This window comes from Aegilops tauschii, chromosome 3, assembly GCF_002575655.3.
Source record: "Aegilops tauschii subsp. strangulata cultivar AL8/78 chromosome 3, Aet v6.0, whole genome shotgun sequence".
NCBI lineage: Eukaryota > Viridiplantae > Streptophyta > Magnoliopsida > Poales > Poaceae > Aegilops > Aegilops tauschii.
The window spans coordinates 285109614-285129023 of NC_053037.3; the positions used below are offsets into that span (position 1 = coordinate 285109614).

A 19410-nucleotide genomic window follows, 5' to 3' on the forward strand; every position below is an offset into this window, starting at 1 on the left:
TGTGCTAGTCACCACATAGATCACAAAAATACATGGCATACACCTCTGTAAAGATGGCATGGCATACATCAAAACACATGTAGAGCTCCTACTCATAAGAGGCACACATCAATAGAAACAAAAATAACAAATCACCAAGTTCTGATAAGTAACAGCAGTTAATAGCATATAGCATTCTTGCCTCAGAGATTTGGGCATCAAGATGGACTCAAATGAACATGGCATAATGGAACAAAATGAAGAGCATCTCGAGGCAAACATTTCGATATATTACACGCATGAAACGGAGCAATATGCAGAGAGTTATGATGCAATGAACAGGAGCATATAAAGTGAAAAATATGGGACTTCGAAGAATTTCGGGGGGGAGAGGAAGTCAACCGTGGTGTATCCAGATCGGATCGCGGTGGCTCGCCGGGGAAGAGGAGGAGGCGACGACGACGGAGAGACGGGGCGCGGTCGCCGGAGGCTGGGCGCGGAGCCCGGCGCGAAGGGCGGCCGGAGGAGGCGCGGTCGAGTGAGGCGCCGGCGGGACGGGCGGCAGCGGCGTGCCGCGGCGGAGGCGGCGGCCGGCGCGAAGGCGGGACCGCGGCGGCGGACGGGAGGACGAGGGCGGCGGCGCGGGTCAGAGGAGCCGCGGGCGGCGAGAGACGCGCACGGGCCGGGAGGGCTTGCCCCGGGCCCGGGCGGGCCGGCGGCGATGTGGGCGCACTGGCGCCACGTGGCGCGCAGCGGTTGGGCGAGGGCGGCGGCGGCTTTCGTCCGGCACGGACTGGACGCGTCCGGCGGCGCGGAGGAGCGGGCTTAAGGTTTGGACTGCGAGAAAAATTTTGGGGGATCACCTATTTGTAGGTAGAGGGAGCTAGGAGACTCCAAATGGAGTGCGGTTTTCGCCCACACGATCGTGATCAAACGACCTAGAGCATGGAAGTGACTTAGATGGGTTTTGGGCTCTTTGGAGGGGGGTTTAGCTGCAACACACAAAAGGACTTTGCGGTTACCCGGTTAACCGTTGGAGTAACAAACGACCTCCAAATGGAACGAAACTTGACAGGTGGTCTACCGGTGGTATACCAAGGCCACTTGGCAAACCTCGGTCCATTCCGAGAATGTTTAACACCCGCTCACAAAAAGAGACAAGAGGGGTGCGCCGGTGCATGTGGGAGTGTCGGATTGCAAAACGGACAACGGGGAAAATGCTCGGATGCATGAGACGGACACGTATGTAAATGAGATGCACATGATGGCATGATATGAGATGCATGACATGAACAAAATGCAAGACGAAAAACAAAACCCGACCACGGAGGGAATATTATAACACATAGCCGAAAATGGCAAGAGTTGGAGTTACAAATATGGAAAGTTACATCCGGGGTGTTACAGTACGATGCAGCCTATTTGATTGCCATAGCATGATCGCGCTTCCTCGGGCATTGTTGGCTCAAAAATGTCATCGTCCATCTCCGTGACCACCAGTCTAGTAGTCATGAGCTGCTTTGGGCGCCGTGGCCTCTTTGCTTTCGGTTCTATACCGGCGCCGGTCTCAGTCTCAGCGCTGGTCTGCATGTCGGCCTCAGTCCCCGATGCGACAGGTGGGCCCAGCAACAACATCCGTTGATCATCGGCAAGGCTCAAAAATTTGTCTACCGCCAGGTAGACGTCGTCGCAATCACCAGAACCCCGTCCTTCATCGTTGCTAGCCACGTTTCCTATGATTAAATCTAGTCAATTAATTATAGACCTAATAAAATGAATAATGACATAAAAAAGGCCTATGTTTTGCAGGAACGTTGACTCCTCCCCGGTGCGGCAAATCCCGGGCACTCGATATGTCCTAGTTTGTAGCACATGTCATGCCGAAATTCACGGAAAATTTCGGCATGACCTTTCTAAAAAGCGGACAAATCGAGCACCTGAAATTTGCCGGAACGGAAATGAATCAACATTCCGGCAAAACATAGGCCAATCGGCTTCATTCCCTGGAATCAACAAAAGGCCACTTGGGCACAATCGAACCACTTATATGTTGCATATAACAAGACCACTTAAGAATATGTACATGAGAAACTACAATAGTAGATAAACATGAGCAAACACAATTGAGGAATTTGCATATATCATGACCACTTCAAATTTTTATCTCCTAGTGTTTGACAAGAAAAACTACACAAATCTCATGCTCTCTCAAACTCAATTCAAAAACCAAATATAGATTATATTTAGTTAACTACTGAACTAAAATTTACTCTAAACTAAACCCTACTGCCCTAATTAACATCTAGTTAAACAAACTCAATTCAAAAACTAAACCCTACTGAACTAATTAACATTAACATTATCTACTACTTAACATCTATTATTACACTAACTAAAAAACATCTACTATTAACCCTACTGCCCTAGTTAACTAGTACCACCACTACTACTAATAAGCATCTAGTACTACTACTACTAAAAAACATTATCTATGAACCCTACTGCTAATTAACATGGCAGGAAGAAAATGCAGAGAGAGGGGAGGGGTGGGGGCTTACAGAGAGGGGAGAGACGGTGGCGGGGACGTGCTCGGCAATGGAGGCAGGGCGGGGAGGGCGGGCTCGGGCAGTGGCGGTCCTGGGCGGGCTCGAGCGGCGGTGAGGTCGAGGGCAGCGGCGGTGAGGTGGAGGGCGGCCTCGGGCGGCGGCGATGAGGTGGAGGGCGACCTCGGGTGGCGGCAGTGAGGTTGAGGGTGGCCTCGGGAGGAGACGGTGAGGTTGCGGGCGTCGACGTCGGCAGGAGACGGTGGCGAAGTGGGGCGATGGTGAATTGGGGAGACGGCGGCGAAGTGGGGCGAGGGGTTTGGGGGAGAAGTGGTGGCCGGGGGAGGGAAACCGCTGGTTAAGTCAAACATAGCGGTAGCGCGTTACGGAAAACACGCTATAGCTAAGTTAGCTATAGCGTGTTTCACCAAACACGCTACTCCTATGCCTTTCCCTTTTTTCTCCTTTTTCATTTATTTTTCTTTACATTTTTTTCCTTTCTCCTTTTTCTATTTTTTTCATTTTCATTTACTTCTCTATTTTCTTTTCATTTTATTTTATTTTCGTTAGCAGTAGCGCCTTTCTACGTAAACGCGCTGCTACAACACTATTAGCGGTAGCGCTGTTTTTATAAGACCGCTACTACTATGTGTAGCCTATCGGCTTAGTAGTGGGAATTTTAGTAGTAGCGCTTTTACAGATAGACGCGCTACTGCTACATATGTATCTGTAGCGTGGTTATCCTGCACGAGCTACTGCTATCTAGCAGTAGCGCACTTTTTTAACAAGCGCTGCTGCTAAAGTTCTGTGTATAAGGTTTTCCCTACTAGTGGGGGCCCACAAGGACAGAGGGCGCGCCCCCCACCCTTGTGGCCAGGGTGTGGGCCCCATTCAGTTGATTCTTTCACCAATATTTTTTATTTATTCCAAAACTGATCTCCGTGAAATTTCAGGACATTCCGAGAACTTTTATTTCTGCACAAAAATAACACCATTGCAATTCTGCTGAAAACAGCATCAGTCCGGGTTAGTTCCATTCAAATCATGAAGTTATACTCCAAAACAAGGGCAAAAGAGTTTGGAAAAGTAGATACGATGGAGACGTATCAACCATAGGAGTTATGGAATGGGAAGAAGTCCAATTTGTCACATCTCGAAATTTGGGGCTGCAAGACTTATCTATAACATTTGCAGCCAAATAAGCTCGATCCCAGGGCAGACAAATGTTACTTTGTAGGTTATCCCAAAGAAAAAATTGGGTATTCCTTCTACAAAAGATCCGAAGATAAAGTGTTTGTCGTTAGGAATGACACTTTCTTGAGAAGGAGTTTCTCGCTAAAGAAGTAGGTGGGAGGACAGTACAGATTACTGAATCTCCATAAGTGATCAGGACTAACGAAATAGAATCTGTTCCAGAAGTTGTCCACACAAATGAACCAGAAGTTGCTACACCAACTTTCTCTGGTTAAAAATGTAACTGAACCACGTAGGTTAGGAAGAGTTATCGAACCTCCTAAATGGTTTCATAATGAAGTATTCAGCTTAGAAGAAGATGAATCTGCACAATACAGAGAAGCGATGGTGGTGCCCAGCTCAAAAGAATGGCTCAAAGCCATGCAATCCGAAATGGAATCCATGTACGAGGAACTTGGTTGATCTTCCAGAGGGTGTGAAACCCATATAGTGTAAATGGATCTTCAAAAGAAAGACAGATGCGGATGGTAATCCTACCATCTATAAAGCGAGGCTAGTTGCGAAAGGGTTTTTGCCGGTTGAATGAGTTGATTATGACGAGACTTTCTCACCAGTAGCTATGCTAAAGTCTATGCAGATTATAATGGCGATTGTTGCATATTTCGATTATGAGATATGGCAGATGGATGTCAAAACTGCTATCCTAAATGGTTATTTGAAAGAGGATGTATATATGATACAACCAGAAGGTTTTGTCAATCTGAAGGATGCCAGAAAAGTATGCAAACTTCAAAGGTCTATCTATGGTTTGAACAAAGCATCAAGGAGCTGGAATCAACTTTTCGATGAAGTGGTAAAAGAGTTTGTCTTCATTAAAAATGATGAAGAAGCTTGTGTATACAAGAAGTTTAGTGGGAGCTTTGTAGAATTTCCAATCTTATACGTGGATGACATATTATTGATTGGAAATGACACAAAGTTTCTTAGCACGGTAAAGGACTATTTAAAGAGTGTATTTTCAATGAAAGATGTAGGCGAAGCTACATATATTTTGGGTATAAATATCTATAGAGACAGATCAAGACGCCTAATTGTGCTAAGCCAGAGCACGTACATTGACAAGGTTTTAAAGAGGTTTAAAATGGAGAATGCAAAGAAGGATTCCACTCAATGTCACATGGCACAACAATTATCAAGAATCAATGTCCCAAGATAGTTGATGACTGAGTGCAGATGAATGGAGTCCAATATGCCTCTGCTATTGTATCCATCATGTATGCTATGATATGTACTAGACCAAATGTTTCTTATGCACTAAGTGCTAGTAGCAGGTACCAAAGTGATCCCAGAGTGGCTCATTGGGAAGTTGTTAAAAATATTCTTAAGTACCTCATAAGAACAAAGGACACACTCCTTGTTTATGGAGGACTTCATGACTGATATAGATGACTATAAATCTCAAACGAGTTATGTTTTCACCTTTAATGGTGGTGCGATAGTTTGGAAAAGTTTCAAACATAACACTGTCGCGGATTCTATGAAAGAAGCAGAATATATTGCGGCTTCAGAAGCTTCAAAGGAGGCATTCTGGATCAAGAAGTTTCTTGAAGAAGTTGGTGTGGTTCCAAGTGCGATGAACCGAATGGCACTCTATTGTGGTAATAGTGGTGTTGTTGCTCAAGCAAAGGAACTAAGATCCCACATGAAGACCAGACACGTCGAGCGCAAGTATCACATTATTTGACATCATGTCAAGAAAGGTTTTGTGAAGGTCCTCAAGGTTCACACGGATTTGAATGTGTCAGACCCGATGACGAAGGCTCTACCACCAGCGAAGCATGAGCAACACCGGGTATACCAGGTATTACTGATAATTAACATATGGATGATAAATGTTTTTGATGATGTTAAATTATATATAATATGCTCTAGTGACTGTTAGAGGGCTTTTATATTTAATTTCGGGTATACCAGGTATGACTGATAACTAACATATGGATGAAAAATGTTTTTGATGATGTTAAATTATATATAATATGCTCTAGTGACTGTTAGAGGGCTTTATATTTAATTTAATACCAACATGCCTAAAAAGGCCAGGTGGTGGAGGGAGAATTGGGCCACCAAGGCCCAATAGGGGAGGTGCCCCTCTTTCCTCCTAGGAGGTCAAATTGCGGAGGGGGAGGAGGAGTCCTTCTCCCTTGGCCGGCGCAAGGGGAAGTCCTTCCCCCCTTGTGGCGCCCCTCCTCCCCTCCAACCTATATATACTTGAGGTATTGAGCTCTTTTGAACACACAAGTTTTGCCTCCCCTAGTTTCTCTAGTTCTAGTTGATCCTAGTTGATCAATTAGAACTTGACCTAGATCCTCTAATCCTCATGATTAGAAGCCCCGTGTGGTTCTAATCTCCGCCCTCTAATTCTCCGGTGTCGATAAGCTCTGGACGGCGAAGCGCTACCGGATCGTGAAGACCGTACGCTCGCAACCAAGTAGAGAGCTCGTGCTTTCTATATTTCGTTTGAGGGCGGTTCGCGGGATCATCATCAACAGTTTGAGGGACTCCAAGTACGATCTACACTGACTCGTCTACTTCCACTGCACTCCGGAGTCGGTAACGATCGTTGACCAAACACTATATGCATCTTCATATTATTCTTGGGTGTTCGTAGGGCGATTTTGTTTTGTTTTCTACTATGTTTCCCAACAGTCCCGAGCTGGTGGTCTCGGCTAGATGTAACAGGAAGTAGAGAAAGGCATGATGTTTACCCAGGTTCGGGCCCTCTCGAAGAGGTAAAACCCTACACCCCGCTTGTATTGTATTGACTGTGGATGGGGTACAAAGTACAGGATGATCTACCTCGAGATCGTATGGATGAGTTCTAATTTGACTAAAAAAGAGAATTGCGGCTTATATAGGCACCGGGGGTAGGGTTACACGTATGTCGGCTACATGTGGGCATAAACATGCCGATAATTTGAATATGGCTTGAAGTATACGCCAAGTCTTGGAACGATTCCATCTTGAGTTTTTTTGAGACAACCATCTTGAGTACACCAAGGGCCATGGCTTGCATGACCTATTCTTCGTTTGTCAGTGGGTCCTTGGCCCGGACCATGAATGGTAGGCCGACGTGGCAAGCACCCCCTAATCAAGGATATCGTCAACCTCCTTGCCAGTCTTATCGTTTCCCTCCTTGTCGTTACCTCCCACGACAAGCTTGTCAATCTGCATTGAACATATACATATGAACTAGGCCCGATCAAAAACGCACTACACGTATGAACAAGATCGTTCTAGACGACTCTGACAAGGAGGAGGAGCACCAGGCGTTGAAGATGATGGCGAGGGCTTCTCAACCTGGCTGCTCTACAATGCCCCTCAAGGTGGACGACTACCAGCGTGAACGTTAGAGACTTATCATTGACCTACATGTTGCTCAGCGCGCCCCATGCGCCTCAAACCCCGTCGCTAGGCTATATTCGAAGTGCTGATGAATCGATTCGAGGGTTTGTTCAAACCCTCGAAATTCCTTCCCAATGTGTGTGAATACCCTCGAATCCCTAATTGGAATCGGTTCAGTTTGTCCTAGATAGAAGCCTAACCTTGAATCGAATGTGTGATCTACAATCAAGGATAAATCTAACACGGCCGTAGGAAAATCGATGGTACAGAGGGAACGCAGGGCATACCGCAATTGACTCGGAGTGGGGTGAAGCCGGTGCTCGCCGTGCGGATCTTGTGGTCGCCACCGATGAGACAGAAAGAGTGGACAGAGGGAAGAGTGAGCGGTGGGAGGAGGGTAGAGCGAACAGTGGGAGAATGGGCGGTGGGAGGAGGGGGTGACGAGAGTTACGGCACCATTTCAGGAACCAACACGACTTCTACCGCTTGTCCCCCTGTGTGCAGCTGTCATCACCCACATGCGCCCCCTCGCAACTCACGTATTTGGCTCGGTGAAAATGCTCGATTTTAGCGTTCCTCAAGAGCCAAGCCAACAGGCCAAAACAAAAATAAAACATGTATCCAGCTGGCCTGGTTGAGGTTGATGCAGCTAACCAAACAGCCCTAGAGTGAACTAGATCAGGATCGCGCCTTGGCGCGAGGGTGCCGGTCCGAACGTTGGTCAAACAAATAATGCTAAGTTAGTGGTAATCCAGGTTTGCCATATGGATTCATACAGTATAACAATACAATGAAGAAAAAACATTCAATTGTGATAAGTATGACATGATGATGCTTAATACCGGCACAAGGCTATAAGGCAGAATCAATTTCAATGCATTTATAAGACCACAGAAAATAGCCACTCGACAGGAAGTTATAAACCAAAAGTGCAGCCACTCGATAGGAAGTTTGAAACCAAAATTGCAGACATAGATATGAAGTGTGCGCCGCATTGTCCGGTCCAGACGTAAAATTCAAATCAATGTAGTATGCAATCAATGCATGGTTCACTTCAAGCAATGCACCAAATCTTTAACCTCATTAATTTTCCAATCGAAATAAATATCACATAATACAATTGAGGCACATCAAGCTCGGCACAAAGGAATAGACCAAAAGAACCACTTAATAGATCAGGATTAGAGCAAGTCATGTACATAGAAAGTGATGCATTCCGCAGATTGAAAGCCATTCAACCCAAAATGTGGTAGCATTTGAAAACACAAACTTTTGGAAGCAGATGATGATGCTAAGCCCCATACCATGATAGGGAACGTGGTTCTGATGCTGATGCACATTATAGCAAAAGTAGCCACTGCAGAGGTAGTAGACAAAAAATAGCTATTGCTTGGCCAGTCGAAAACGTAACCAGCCAACCAGGCTGCTCCTGAAGAAAAACACCTAAACCATATGATACGTCAGTCGATATCACACATTGAGATAATTTTAAAAGTACTCTAATTTTAATAGAAAGTATAGTTCAGCAACTCAATACTCATATCTAAGTTCGGATTGTTCAATGGACACTCATATTGTACTTTTTATATCGGTCCAAATGAAACATCTGTACATAATTGCAATTACATTATATCAACCTAAGACAAGAATTCAAACGGCATTGCAGAGATCCCTATTCCTCGAGAGTGCATCGATATAAACCATATAACCAAGACCATTTTGTTTTCGAAGAGTTATATAGAGAAGAAAATGGTTTCCCTGTTACAATCCATCATCTCATCATGGAACAAAAAATAAAACGAATTAAATGCCTACACTGGATAGTATGCACATTGGCTATACCAAATCATTAAAGACTAATTTTTCTGCAACGATGAATAAGAAAAACAGTACACCGGTGTTAGAAAACAGAACAGAGTCGTTGACGGAGAAAATCAAGTGTTACATAATAATTGAGTACTCCCTTTGTAAGCTAATATAAAGTCTTTTAGATCACTAAGGTAATGATTTAAATGATCTTATATTAGTTTAGAGAGGGAGTAATTGTTAAGAAGTTTCGGGTTTTTTAATCACACAAATACCTTCATAAATTGTGCTCCACCAAAATACTCTTCTTGCTTCAGGAGATTAAAAATAGGATTAATATTACACTAAACAACACATGTGACAATAAGGGCCTGTGTTAACGAACGAACACTGATGCTATAAAGATGTGACAGTGAATATGTGTTTTAGCAACAAAAAAGGTGACATTATTTATGGAAACAGTTATCTGCATACCATTCCCTATTTTTAGACAGAGCACCTTTCTAAATGCACCCAGAAGACTACCTAGACCAAACTCTATGAACAACCTAGACACATGACTATCGGATATGTTGCCAAATGCAAAACAAATAATTCCACTATCGGCAACATTTATTTTTCACCTAATTCAGCAGAGCGCAACACGTATATTGCTCAACCATCTATGTCACTGCATCTGACCTCCACTTGAATAATTACTACTGGAAACAAAAATACACAAAATAGGCACATAAATCGTAACCACCGGAAGTAGGCACAGAGGTTGTGCATGAACAAAAAGACAATCTACCTATCAACGCGTAACCACCAGTAGCTGCTCACATGAAAACCAGCACCTGCAAAACAATAAGCAGATAAACAACACATTATCAATCAGGTGAAGGCGGAGCAAAGAAAAACAAAAGAAAGAAGAGTAAGAAAAATAACTTGGGGAAACAAAATCCAGAAAATGAACAAAACTCCACTTTGTCATGTGAGTTGTAGAAAAAAACAGAATATAACTCCACTTTGTTGTAGGTCCACAACCCAAAACAATCGGGTAACCACAATAGGATCAACTAAGCATGCCAACCACTATATTTACATAATAAGATGAACTCGACGTGGCACCAGGCGCTCCAACTGCGTCAACAACTATAATTTCCTAATGGCATGCATATATGTATTGTAGTTAGTTGCGCCCGGAAGCCTGTGAGTTTACACAGCAACAACTCGTAGGGAATAGCAAGTATAGCCTCATGTGCCGCTAAAATAATCAGGGCCACCACTACTTTAACAATAAAATCTTCTAGTGGTGGAACCGGAATTTCACCCAAAGCCTCACACTTTTAACAAAAATTAAACCAACCATGTGTATGTAACCATATGGTATATTCTGCAGCCGAAACAAAACAAAATAGTCTAAGCATCAAGTTATATCATGACGAAATCAGTATGTAAATTAGCACGACGAAACCAGTATGTAAATTAGCACTATAGCTGATGAGACAAACAACAAATTATGCATCCCATTGAGCAATACTATGCATAATTCATTTTAAAAGACTATCAGTTCTAATTTCTATAAGATCTCAAATCTTTGGAGGTAAGTCTCTTCAAATCCGAGCACAACATCTTACCATCCAAGAAAACTGAAACAGGAATGGAAGACTCTAGACCTGATACTCCAAAAGTGGAAGAAAACCTCGATCAATCTTCTCACCTCAGCTTAGCCGGAGCCACCTGGTAAGTGGCCAAAACCCGGCAAGCGAACAATTCCCGACGGCTCCCACGGCGGAAGAGCTCGCCTTCCTTCCACAAAGCGTCTACCTCACGGACGGGGCAGGGGCGAGGTGATGCTCACGAACGAGGCAGTGGCGCGGGCAGCGCCGTCGTGGCTCACATAGGCAGAACCCCCGTGCTACCTAGAGGAGAAGTGGCAGATGTGACGCGCTAGCTTGACGGACGCGGCGGCAGTGGGCAACAATTGTAGTACAAAAAAAGTCAGCTTTGTTTAAGGTAGTAACTGCCACGGTCGAAAATATGAGGATTTGGTTCTCATAACCCGACCATTTATACACAATCAAACAAAATCTAGAAGGACCATCTAGCCAAACCATAAAAAGTATATAATCGCCTGAAATCAAATTTCCATTGAAGCATTCAGTTCAATGATAAACCATGTCATATTGATTCAGGCCTTGTAGGCATATGGAAGGACCAAACAAGGATATCTCACAATTTAGCCCTCCCTCAGTGTGAGCCTCTCGTGCATATGCAGTTTTGGAATAAAGAAACTTAGACAAATGTCAGCATGAGCTGACAGGACGGTAAATACGTAGCGAACTGTCGGCATGAGCTGACAGGAACATAAATATGTCTACAGAGACATAAAATCAAATGGATTCAAGAATATAAGCACATCTATAGATACACAAAATCAAATGAACTTCAATAGCTTAAATGAATCACAGCTATTAATTTCGCTGATCGTAAATGTAAAATATAAGAACTGTACATGTATTTTAGTAAGCAGAGGGGAAGCAACCAAGGGCAGGAGGCCATCTACCCCTATCTGATTGTGCAAATATAATTAACACTGACATGCACCGCGGACATGTGATGGCGAGCAAATATAGGCACAGCAGGCAATCATAAGCATAACTAAACCCAGAGAAAAATGAACTGGATCTGGAAGAGAGAAAGATACCTCTGGGAGCGGTGCAGTACGTGCAGGATGTCATGGTCAGCTTCATTGAAGAAGAAAACAGATTGAAGACCTAGGAAAGGATAGAATAGTCAGGCAAAAGAGAAAGGGTCTAAGGAGAGATCAACCGCGATCGAATAAGCGGCGCAGGGAGAAAGGCAAGAGAAGAAGAGCTCACCGAAGAAGGTATAGTGTTTGGTTCCTGCAGCAGGATAGAAGAAAAGGACCGGGTAGAAATGCCTTCATTGGCGAGAAGGCTGCTGGCCCAAAGAAGAATGGGCCTCCACGTGTTATCTTGATTATTTAATGAACCGCATAAATTGATAATTGACTGTAAATTGATCATCGCCAATTCCTAAAAATATCAGGAAATGCACAAAAATCAAAATACTCATATAGCGCTTAGCGAGAGTATTTCCGGCCGCAAACGAAAGCCTTGCAAATCCTTAATTCTATAATTTCATTTTGCCAGTAACAATAGTTTCCTAAATTGATTTGTAGGGTTTATTTAATTTCCATAATATATATTATTTTATTTGATATCGTTTAAACCAAACTATATAAAGTTCATACATTAGCGTCACATGATATGGACATAAATGATTAAAAATATGAACTATACTTTGTTTTCTTTTGAAGCTCTATATTTGTTCATACATCAGCATTAGTGCTAGCAAATAGCAAGTAAACAAAGAACGACCTTAAATTTATTAAAACATTTTACTCATCAACCAGACTAAATGGTACGGCATATGATATATAGCTCCAATGAGGGGATTTATAGTATGAAGGTAAAACTTTATTATAATACTCACGGACGGTATAGCAGAAAAGTCAACCAATACATTACGTCCTCTACTGCATCAATGAACAAATTATACCTCCTATTTTCGAACGAACTATTTTCACAGACCACTAAACTAAAGAGGGGTATGTGTTCCATAGAAGTCAAACCTTTCTGGTCAAAAGAAGCCAAAGGAGACCCTCAGGTAAAGGTTCTCCATCTTTAACTGCAGCCGGCAGTACTTTCTGGCACTCTGAAATAGAGAGACCTCTAAATCGAATACCCTGAATAGAAAGCACACAAATTACAGGCATCAACAGAGATATACCAATGATGCATAAATTTAAATATCTCAAGCCAAACTAAGTACCAATTCAATCAAAACTCTACAATGAGGCAGGCATGCTAAAATATAAACCATAAAGGATTATGCTCTTGTAGTCAAGCAAGTTGATGTATAATGAATTAATCCAATTTGAACGTGAACATATCTTTTAAATCACTGTGCTATAGTCAATTCTGGAAAGTGAATCATATTTCGACATAAAGTATACAATTAACACACTAATTACTACTGTACAGGGACAAATTAAGCTCAACTTCAGGACAGAAACTTGACTGGAGATCTCAAGATAATATAATAATCAATTTTCTAACCCAAGGAACATTCGTAGACATACAAGCTAATATGTAATTTGCTCTCATTACAGCACCCATAGCACTACAAAGGAGAACAATAAAAGGATACCTCCTCTGGGTCAAGTAAAGATGTTTCCCAGAGCATTCCAGTAATCCCTCTCATCCCACCAAGGACCTGGAGAAAGTAGAAACATTGTTCAGAATTTGGTCGGCACAGAAATAGAGTTTTTAAAGACAAATGTTATTAAATAAATACCATGTCCACAGTTATGTTACCAAGCTGGACGTTTTCATGCTCTGACAAGTTTTTTCAAGCGGTCTTGTAAAAAAATGCAATCGACATGAAATAACTTTGAACCGGCAGAATTATTCTTTCATAGAAACAAGTGGTTAGAGCGGTGAAGACGAATCCAAGTAGCACCTCTCCAATATTAAGAGCGTAATTGACTAATCTACTAATTTATTTTCATACCAGGCACGTAACAGAATCTAGTGCAACGCAGGAATAATATATTTGAAATAAGGTAAATTTGTTCCTTAAAGGTGTTGAGTATTAAATGCTAGTTTGCAACAATTATCATTTGCTAGCATGTTACACCATGGCATTTGTGAATAAAAGGTGTTCTACACTATTTGGAAGCAGAAACTAAGCATCACACAGAATCACATGAACTGACAGGGTTAACACTGGTTGAGTAAATAACAGGGGTTGATAAAAAGAGAGGATAAGGAATCAGATGACACGAATACTTTCCAACTTAACTTCACGATAGGATGCACGAGTGAGCCACAAACCTGTTGCTCCGGAATCATTTCCTGCAGCTGGGACCTAAGATCTTGCATTTTCAGAAACAAAGTCAGCGTCATGTTTAGAACAAATAAAAGTCCCCCTCTCAAAAAATCCAGCTATCAAACAACGACCAACAGTTTCCAATCACAGTATCCTATGGAAACTCAAGCGCATAACAGAACATGAAGATTGTTGTCTTACGAGATCAGAAGCGCTCTGCATCTGTAGCCATCCCACACCACCAAGCGTGGTGTCATCCTGCCCTGGCAACACGAGTGACAAACAATCTCAGCATTAGCAAACTTTTAGAAGGTGCATCCCCACCCAATGCAACCCGGGGGTTCTGACAAATTCACTCACCTTTCAGGATCACAGCCTCGAGACCGCGGCGAGGCCCCGGTGATGGCCACGCGATGGAGTAGGAGTGACGAGGGCCTCCTGCCGGTGGGTGGAGGTGGAGGCGGCCAGAGTTCCCGCTACGGTTGCTAATAATAAGTACAGCAAAGCACATGTTTAAAGGATGTATCTTAATAAAAGCTACAAAATCACATACCAAACCCTACTTGCTTTCGCTACATGTATCTACAAGTCTACAGCAAACTAAAGAACGGCACAAAATCACCCAATTCTCACCAGATAGATCATCAGGGTCCCCAGTCTACCTTTGCCTAGATACTACATTGCATAACCAAGGTCGCAGCTTTAACAGACACCAGAAGACATATACAGGTCCCCCATATGTGGGCAATAAGTCAAATTGTCTGTTCTATTTGTGTGATGGAGAATTTTAGAGGTGCAGAATGAAACCCACATCTCATGAGTAATGTGCTTGCTGCTAATACACCATGGCTTACAAAACTAATGCACGAGATTAGTATTTCATATATAAGGTTCTATGTCAGATATATATATATATATCTCCAGTTACAGCAATGAAGTAGATCAAGCAGTGGAGGCACCTCCAAGCTACTACAAAGACATCGTCCTGCCCCGTGATAGTGGTGACCTGCAATCCAAGAAAATGAGGAGCAGTCGTCAGATAGAGAGAGAGGTGCACCTGCAGCAGCGGCTTGGGTGGTGTTGAGGATATAACCCTTAGAGTCACCCGCCAGGAGGGGCCGGGTTACTCATAATGGTCATCACGCGAAGCCCAGTACCGAGCTTGAAGACGGCGGGTCAATGATGGGCCTAAGACCCGGAGATATCTTAAGGCCCGTAGTGATAACCGCCATTATGGTAGAACTTGTAGTGTAAAGCAAGAATAGTTGAGAGTCCGAGCCGGACACTCTTATGAGCCGGCCGGGACTCTGAGAGCCGTTGGGCGTCAACCTTCTCTATATAAAGGGACGACCCGGCGGCGGTTTAGAAAAAGGTAAGATCTCGTCGAGAGCCAGGCATAGCAATCAAGCTCCCTGGTCATCAAAACCATAAGCAATACCACCTCAACTGGATGTAGGCTTTTACCTTCACCGTAAGGGGCCGAACCAGTATAACCCTCATGTTCCTTGTCCCGTTTAACCCCTTCAAGCTTCCTAGCTGCGATGGCTCCACGACTAAGTCCTAGCTCGAGGACATCTGCCGTGACAATTCCACGACAATTGGCGCCCACCGTGGGGCCAGCGCACGGTGGATTTGAGTTCTTGAAGGGCAGCTTCGAAGCGCTCAAGGGATACGCTGTGGGCCGGATGACCAAGAGTCGTCGCGGCAAGCTCTACATCGACGATGCAACTTGGGGCCCCGACGCCGGCTCAATTGAGTACGGGTACCGGGTCCCCTTCGGCGGAATTCATGTCTTCATTGGCAAGATTGGTGAGCCGGGCCCTGAGCCGGATCTCTGCGCCGGTCTCATCGAGACGGCTCAGCGTGCATGACCCGCCCGGGCTCTACCTGCCTTGAAGCATGCTTTTGTGGGATGTGTTCATGGAGGACGCTCTATAGAGTCTGGATCTGGTGATGAGACGGCCGCCGGCTCTGACGGCGAGTCATCCACAGATGAGTCAAACTCGTTGTATCAACTTCAAGATGGCAGGCTCAGGGGTTGTTCCGATGGTGACAGTATTCCGGACCCTGTTGAGCCGCCGAGCCGGGTTGGAATCTTCATGGCCGGTGCACAGCCTGTTCAAAACCCAGCCGCTGGGTCAAGAAACCCGGTACCCTCGCCGGCTCAGGTGTTGATGGATCTCACGGACAAGATGACGGGCCTGTTGACCGCCACGGTTGACCCGGCGGATCAGGCTCAGCATGACGCGGAGGTGGCGCAGTTAAAGTTAGATCTAGTGAAAGCCAAGGAGGATCTGGCGGCGGAAGGGATCAGGATGGCTGCGGAGAGGGCGGCTCTCGACGCCCAGACTCAGTTGATTCAGGCGCAGTCCTTCCGGCTCATGATGGATCAGAACGCGTCCAATGAGGTCATGAGAAGGAGGCATCAAAAGGCCCAATCTCGACTCCCTCCGGTCTACGATCCTCGAAACCTCTTCAACACGCCAGGTGCATGGTCTAGTAACCCGCCGGAGATCATAGTACCCGGAGCTGGGACACCAATTCAGCCCCAAGTAATGGGACCTCCCCGGGTGAACCCTGCCCCGCCTCGGTACGTGCCAATACCACCGGGTCATTATGCCAACCCGCTGGAAAACATGGTCGCCGCGGCGGCACGGCTGCCGGCTCTCCCAATTGATGGTGATTCTCCAACGGCGGTTGAAACCCGCCGGGTCAGGGAGCTCCTTCAGACGGCTCTAGCGCAGCAAGAGGCGTACTCTTACAGCCGGGACAGGATCCATTCAACCCCTCGTCCAGGCCGGAGCCCGAGTTATAGCAGACACATGGTTTCAGCGACCGGCTCAAGTAATGTCCGACGCCATGACTTGCCACCTAGCCATGGCCCGGCTCATAACGGAGCCTTTCACGCAACAGACCAAGACAGAGCACGGCAAGAGGCGGAGCAAGTGCCTCAGGTGACGGCTTACCAGACACCCCCGGCTTATCCGACGACTTCCGTCGACGTGGGTATCCCTATGAGGACTGGAGGTGTCCCTTGTTTAGTGCCGGCTCTCCGCAATGAACGTCTACCCAAGGACTTCAAAGGGCCTAGGAAGGTGCCTAACTACACGGCTGATTTACAACCCGGAGCCTGGATCGAGAGTTACGAGATGGCCATGGAATTAGTGGAGGTCAGTGAAGCGGCGATGGCCAAGTACTTCACCATGATGTTAGATGGGACTGCCTGCACTTGGTTGAAAGGGCTGCCACCGAATTCCATCGGGTCTTGGGCTGAGCTGAAAGCCCGGTTCATCCAAAACTTCAAAGATACCTGTAGGCAGTCTATGTCAATTGTGGATTTGACTAACTGTAAACAGCAGGAGGGTGAGTCTACGACACATTGGGTTCGCCGGGTCAAAGAGATAATACATTCATCTGATAACATGGATGCCGGCTCTGCAGTCTTAATGTTGGAGCAGAATTGTCACTTCCTGCCCCTGAAGATGAAACTCGGGCGGCTCAAACGCGACTGCAATGATATGGGTACGCTGATGGCGGCTCTTGTCAAATACGCCGACTCTGATAGTACCAAGGACCTCGCTTCAGATGATGAAAGGACAGGGAAGGGAAGGAAGAACGGCAATGGCAAGGGTCCTCAGCATAACCCGGCAAACCAAGGAGGTAACAAGCATAAGGCTGATGGCAGCATGGAGTTTGTGGCCAATACCAATTCACAGGGTAACAACCAGCGACGTAAAGGGAGGCCACCTCCCCGGGCTGGCGGGTCAGGCCCGACGCTCGAGCAGTTGTTAAACGAGCCTTGTCCGAGGCATGGCTCTAGGGAGAAGCCAGCTACTCATCTATGGAAGGATTGCGCAATCATGAAAGCCTTTAAGAACTCCCATGCCTTTAATGGCAACAATGGCCCGGGCGGCGGCTCAGGCGCTGGCGGTTTTCATGGCCCGGGCAGCGGCTCAAATCCTAATACTCAGAACGGTCAAGGGGGCTTTAATCAGCAGTCTGCCCAGGGTCATCAACAGCAGCAGGGGGGTTATCAGACCAATCCAAAGCAGCTTAACGGTGGACAGTATCACGTATTTACCACCAGTCTGTGTAAGCGAGATCAGAAACTTCATAAGAGGGCTGTCAATGCTGTTGAGCCGGCGGTTCCACGCTATTTAAGATGGTCTGAGCAGCCTATTGTGTGGAGTAGGGAGGATCACCCTCCCCGGGTGGATAATCCGGGTCACTTGGCCCTGGTGGTGGCTCCTCAGGTGGGAGGATATAAGTTCACTAAGGTGCTCATGGATGGAGGCAGCAGCATCAACATCCTCTATTATGAGACTTTCCGTCGTATGGGGTTGATTGATAAGAACCTTAGCCAGTCCAATACTGTTTTCCATGGTGTGGTGCCTGGTAAGTCGGCTTATCCAGTTGGTAAGATCGAATTGGAAGTGGCCTTTGGAGACGAGTACAACTACAGGGTGGAAAAATTGACCTTTGAGGTGGTCAAGATAAGAAGTCCGTATCATGCCATATTTGGGCGGCCGGCTTACGCCAAGTTCATGGCACGGCCGTGTTACGTATATTTGCAGCTCAAGATGCCGGGTCACAATGGGACCATTACGGTTCATGGCAGCCGGAAGGTGGCCTTGGAGTGTGAGGAAGGCGATGCGGCTTATGCAGAATCTGTTTGTGCAACGGAGGAGTTGAAGTTTTACAAAGACAATGTTGACCCAACAGATATGACCTCTCTGAAAAAGCCGACTACGGAGCATGAGCCGGCAATGAAATTTAAGTCAGCTGATGAGACTAAACTTGTTGATTTCGTTCCAGGTGACTCGTCTCAGCAGTTCAGCATCAGTGCCAATTTGGATCCGAAATAGGAAAGCGCGCTCATCGAGTTCATCCGTGAGAACAGGGACATCTTTGCATGGAAACCTTCTGACATGCCAGGTGTACCTAGAGAACTCGCTGAGCACACTGTCAATGTTGATCTGAAATTTAAGCCGGTCAGGCAATTCCTTCGACGGTTTAATGAAGAGAGGCGGAAAGCCATTGGTGAGGAGGTGGCCCGGCTCTTGGCAGCCGGGTTTATTGTTGAAGTCTTTCACCCAGAGTGGTTAGCTAACCCGGTGCTCGTGCTCAAGAAGAATGGCACCTGGTGGATGTGTGTGGACTACACGGACTTAAACAAGGCATGTCCGGCTGATCCTTTCGCTCTCCCTCGTATTGATCAAATCATTGATGCCACGGCGGGTTGTGAGCGTTTAAGTTTCTTGGATGCATATTCTGGATACCATCAGATTAAAATGGCAGTTAAGGACCAGGATAAGATGGCGTTCATCACTCCCTTTGGAGCCTTCTGTTATGTGTCTATGCCTTTTGGACTCAAGAGTGCACAGGCGACTTATTAGCGTTGCATGCAGAACTGTCTTCATAACCAGATTGGGCGCAATGTTCATGCCTATGTGGATGATATTGTGGTTAAGTCCAGGGAGAAGGAAACCTTGATAGATGATCTGAGGGAAACCTTTGATAATCTCCGGGTCTACAAGATGATGCTTAACCCGGCCAAGTGTGTTTTTGGTGTTCCTGCGGGCAAGCT

The 19410-nt window shown here is 45.5% G+C and overlaps 2 long non-coding RNA genes across 2 annotated transcripts; both read right to left on the reverse strand.

The window, feature by feature from the left end:
• Window positions 1-8109: 8109 nt before the first annotated feature.
• On the reverse strand, window positions 8110-10877 carry LOC120975700 (uncharacterized). Its single transcript, XR_005771268.2, has 3 exons — window positions 10627-10877; window positions 9715-9760; window positions 8110-8561 (listed from the first exon to the last, which is right to left on the reverse strand). It is a non-coding gene; the product is annotated as an uncharacterized lncRNA (long non-coding RNA).
• Window positions 10878-11610: 733 nt separating this feature from the next.
• On the reverse strand, window positions 11611-13215 carry LOC141020981 (uncharacterized). Its single transcript, XR_012180972.1, has 4 exons — window positions 13143-13215; window positions 12565-12678; window positions 11789-11965; window positions 11611-11683 (listed from the first exon to the last, which is right to left on the reverse strand). It is a non-coding gene; the product is annotated as an uncharacterized lncRNA (long non-coding RNA).
• Between the last annotated feature and the right edge of the window lie 6195 nt (window positions 13216-19410).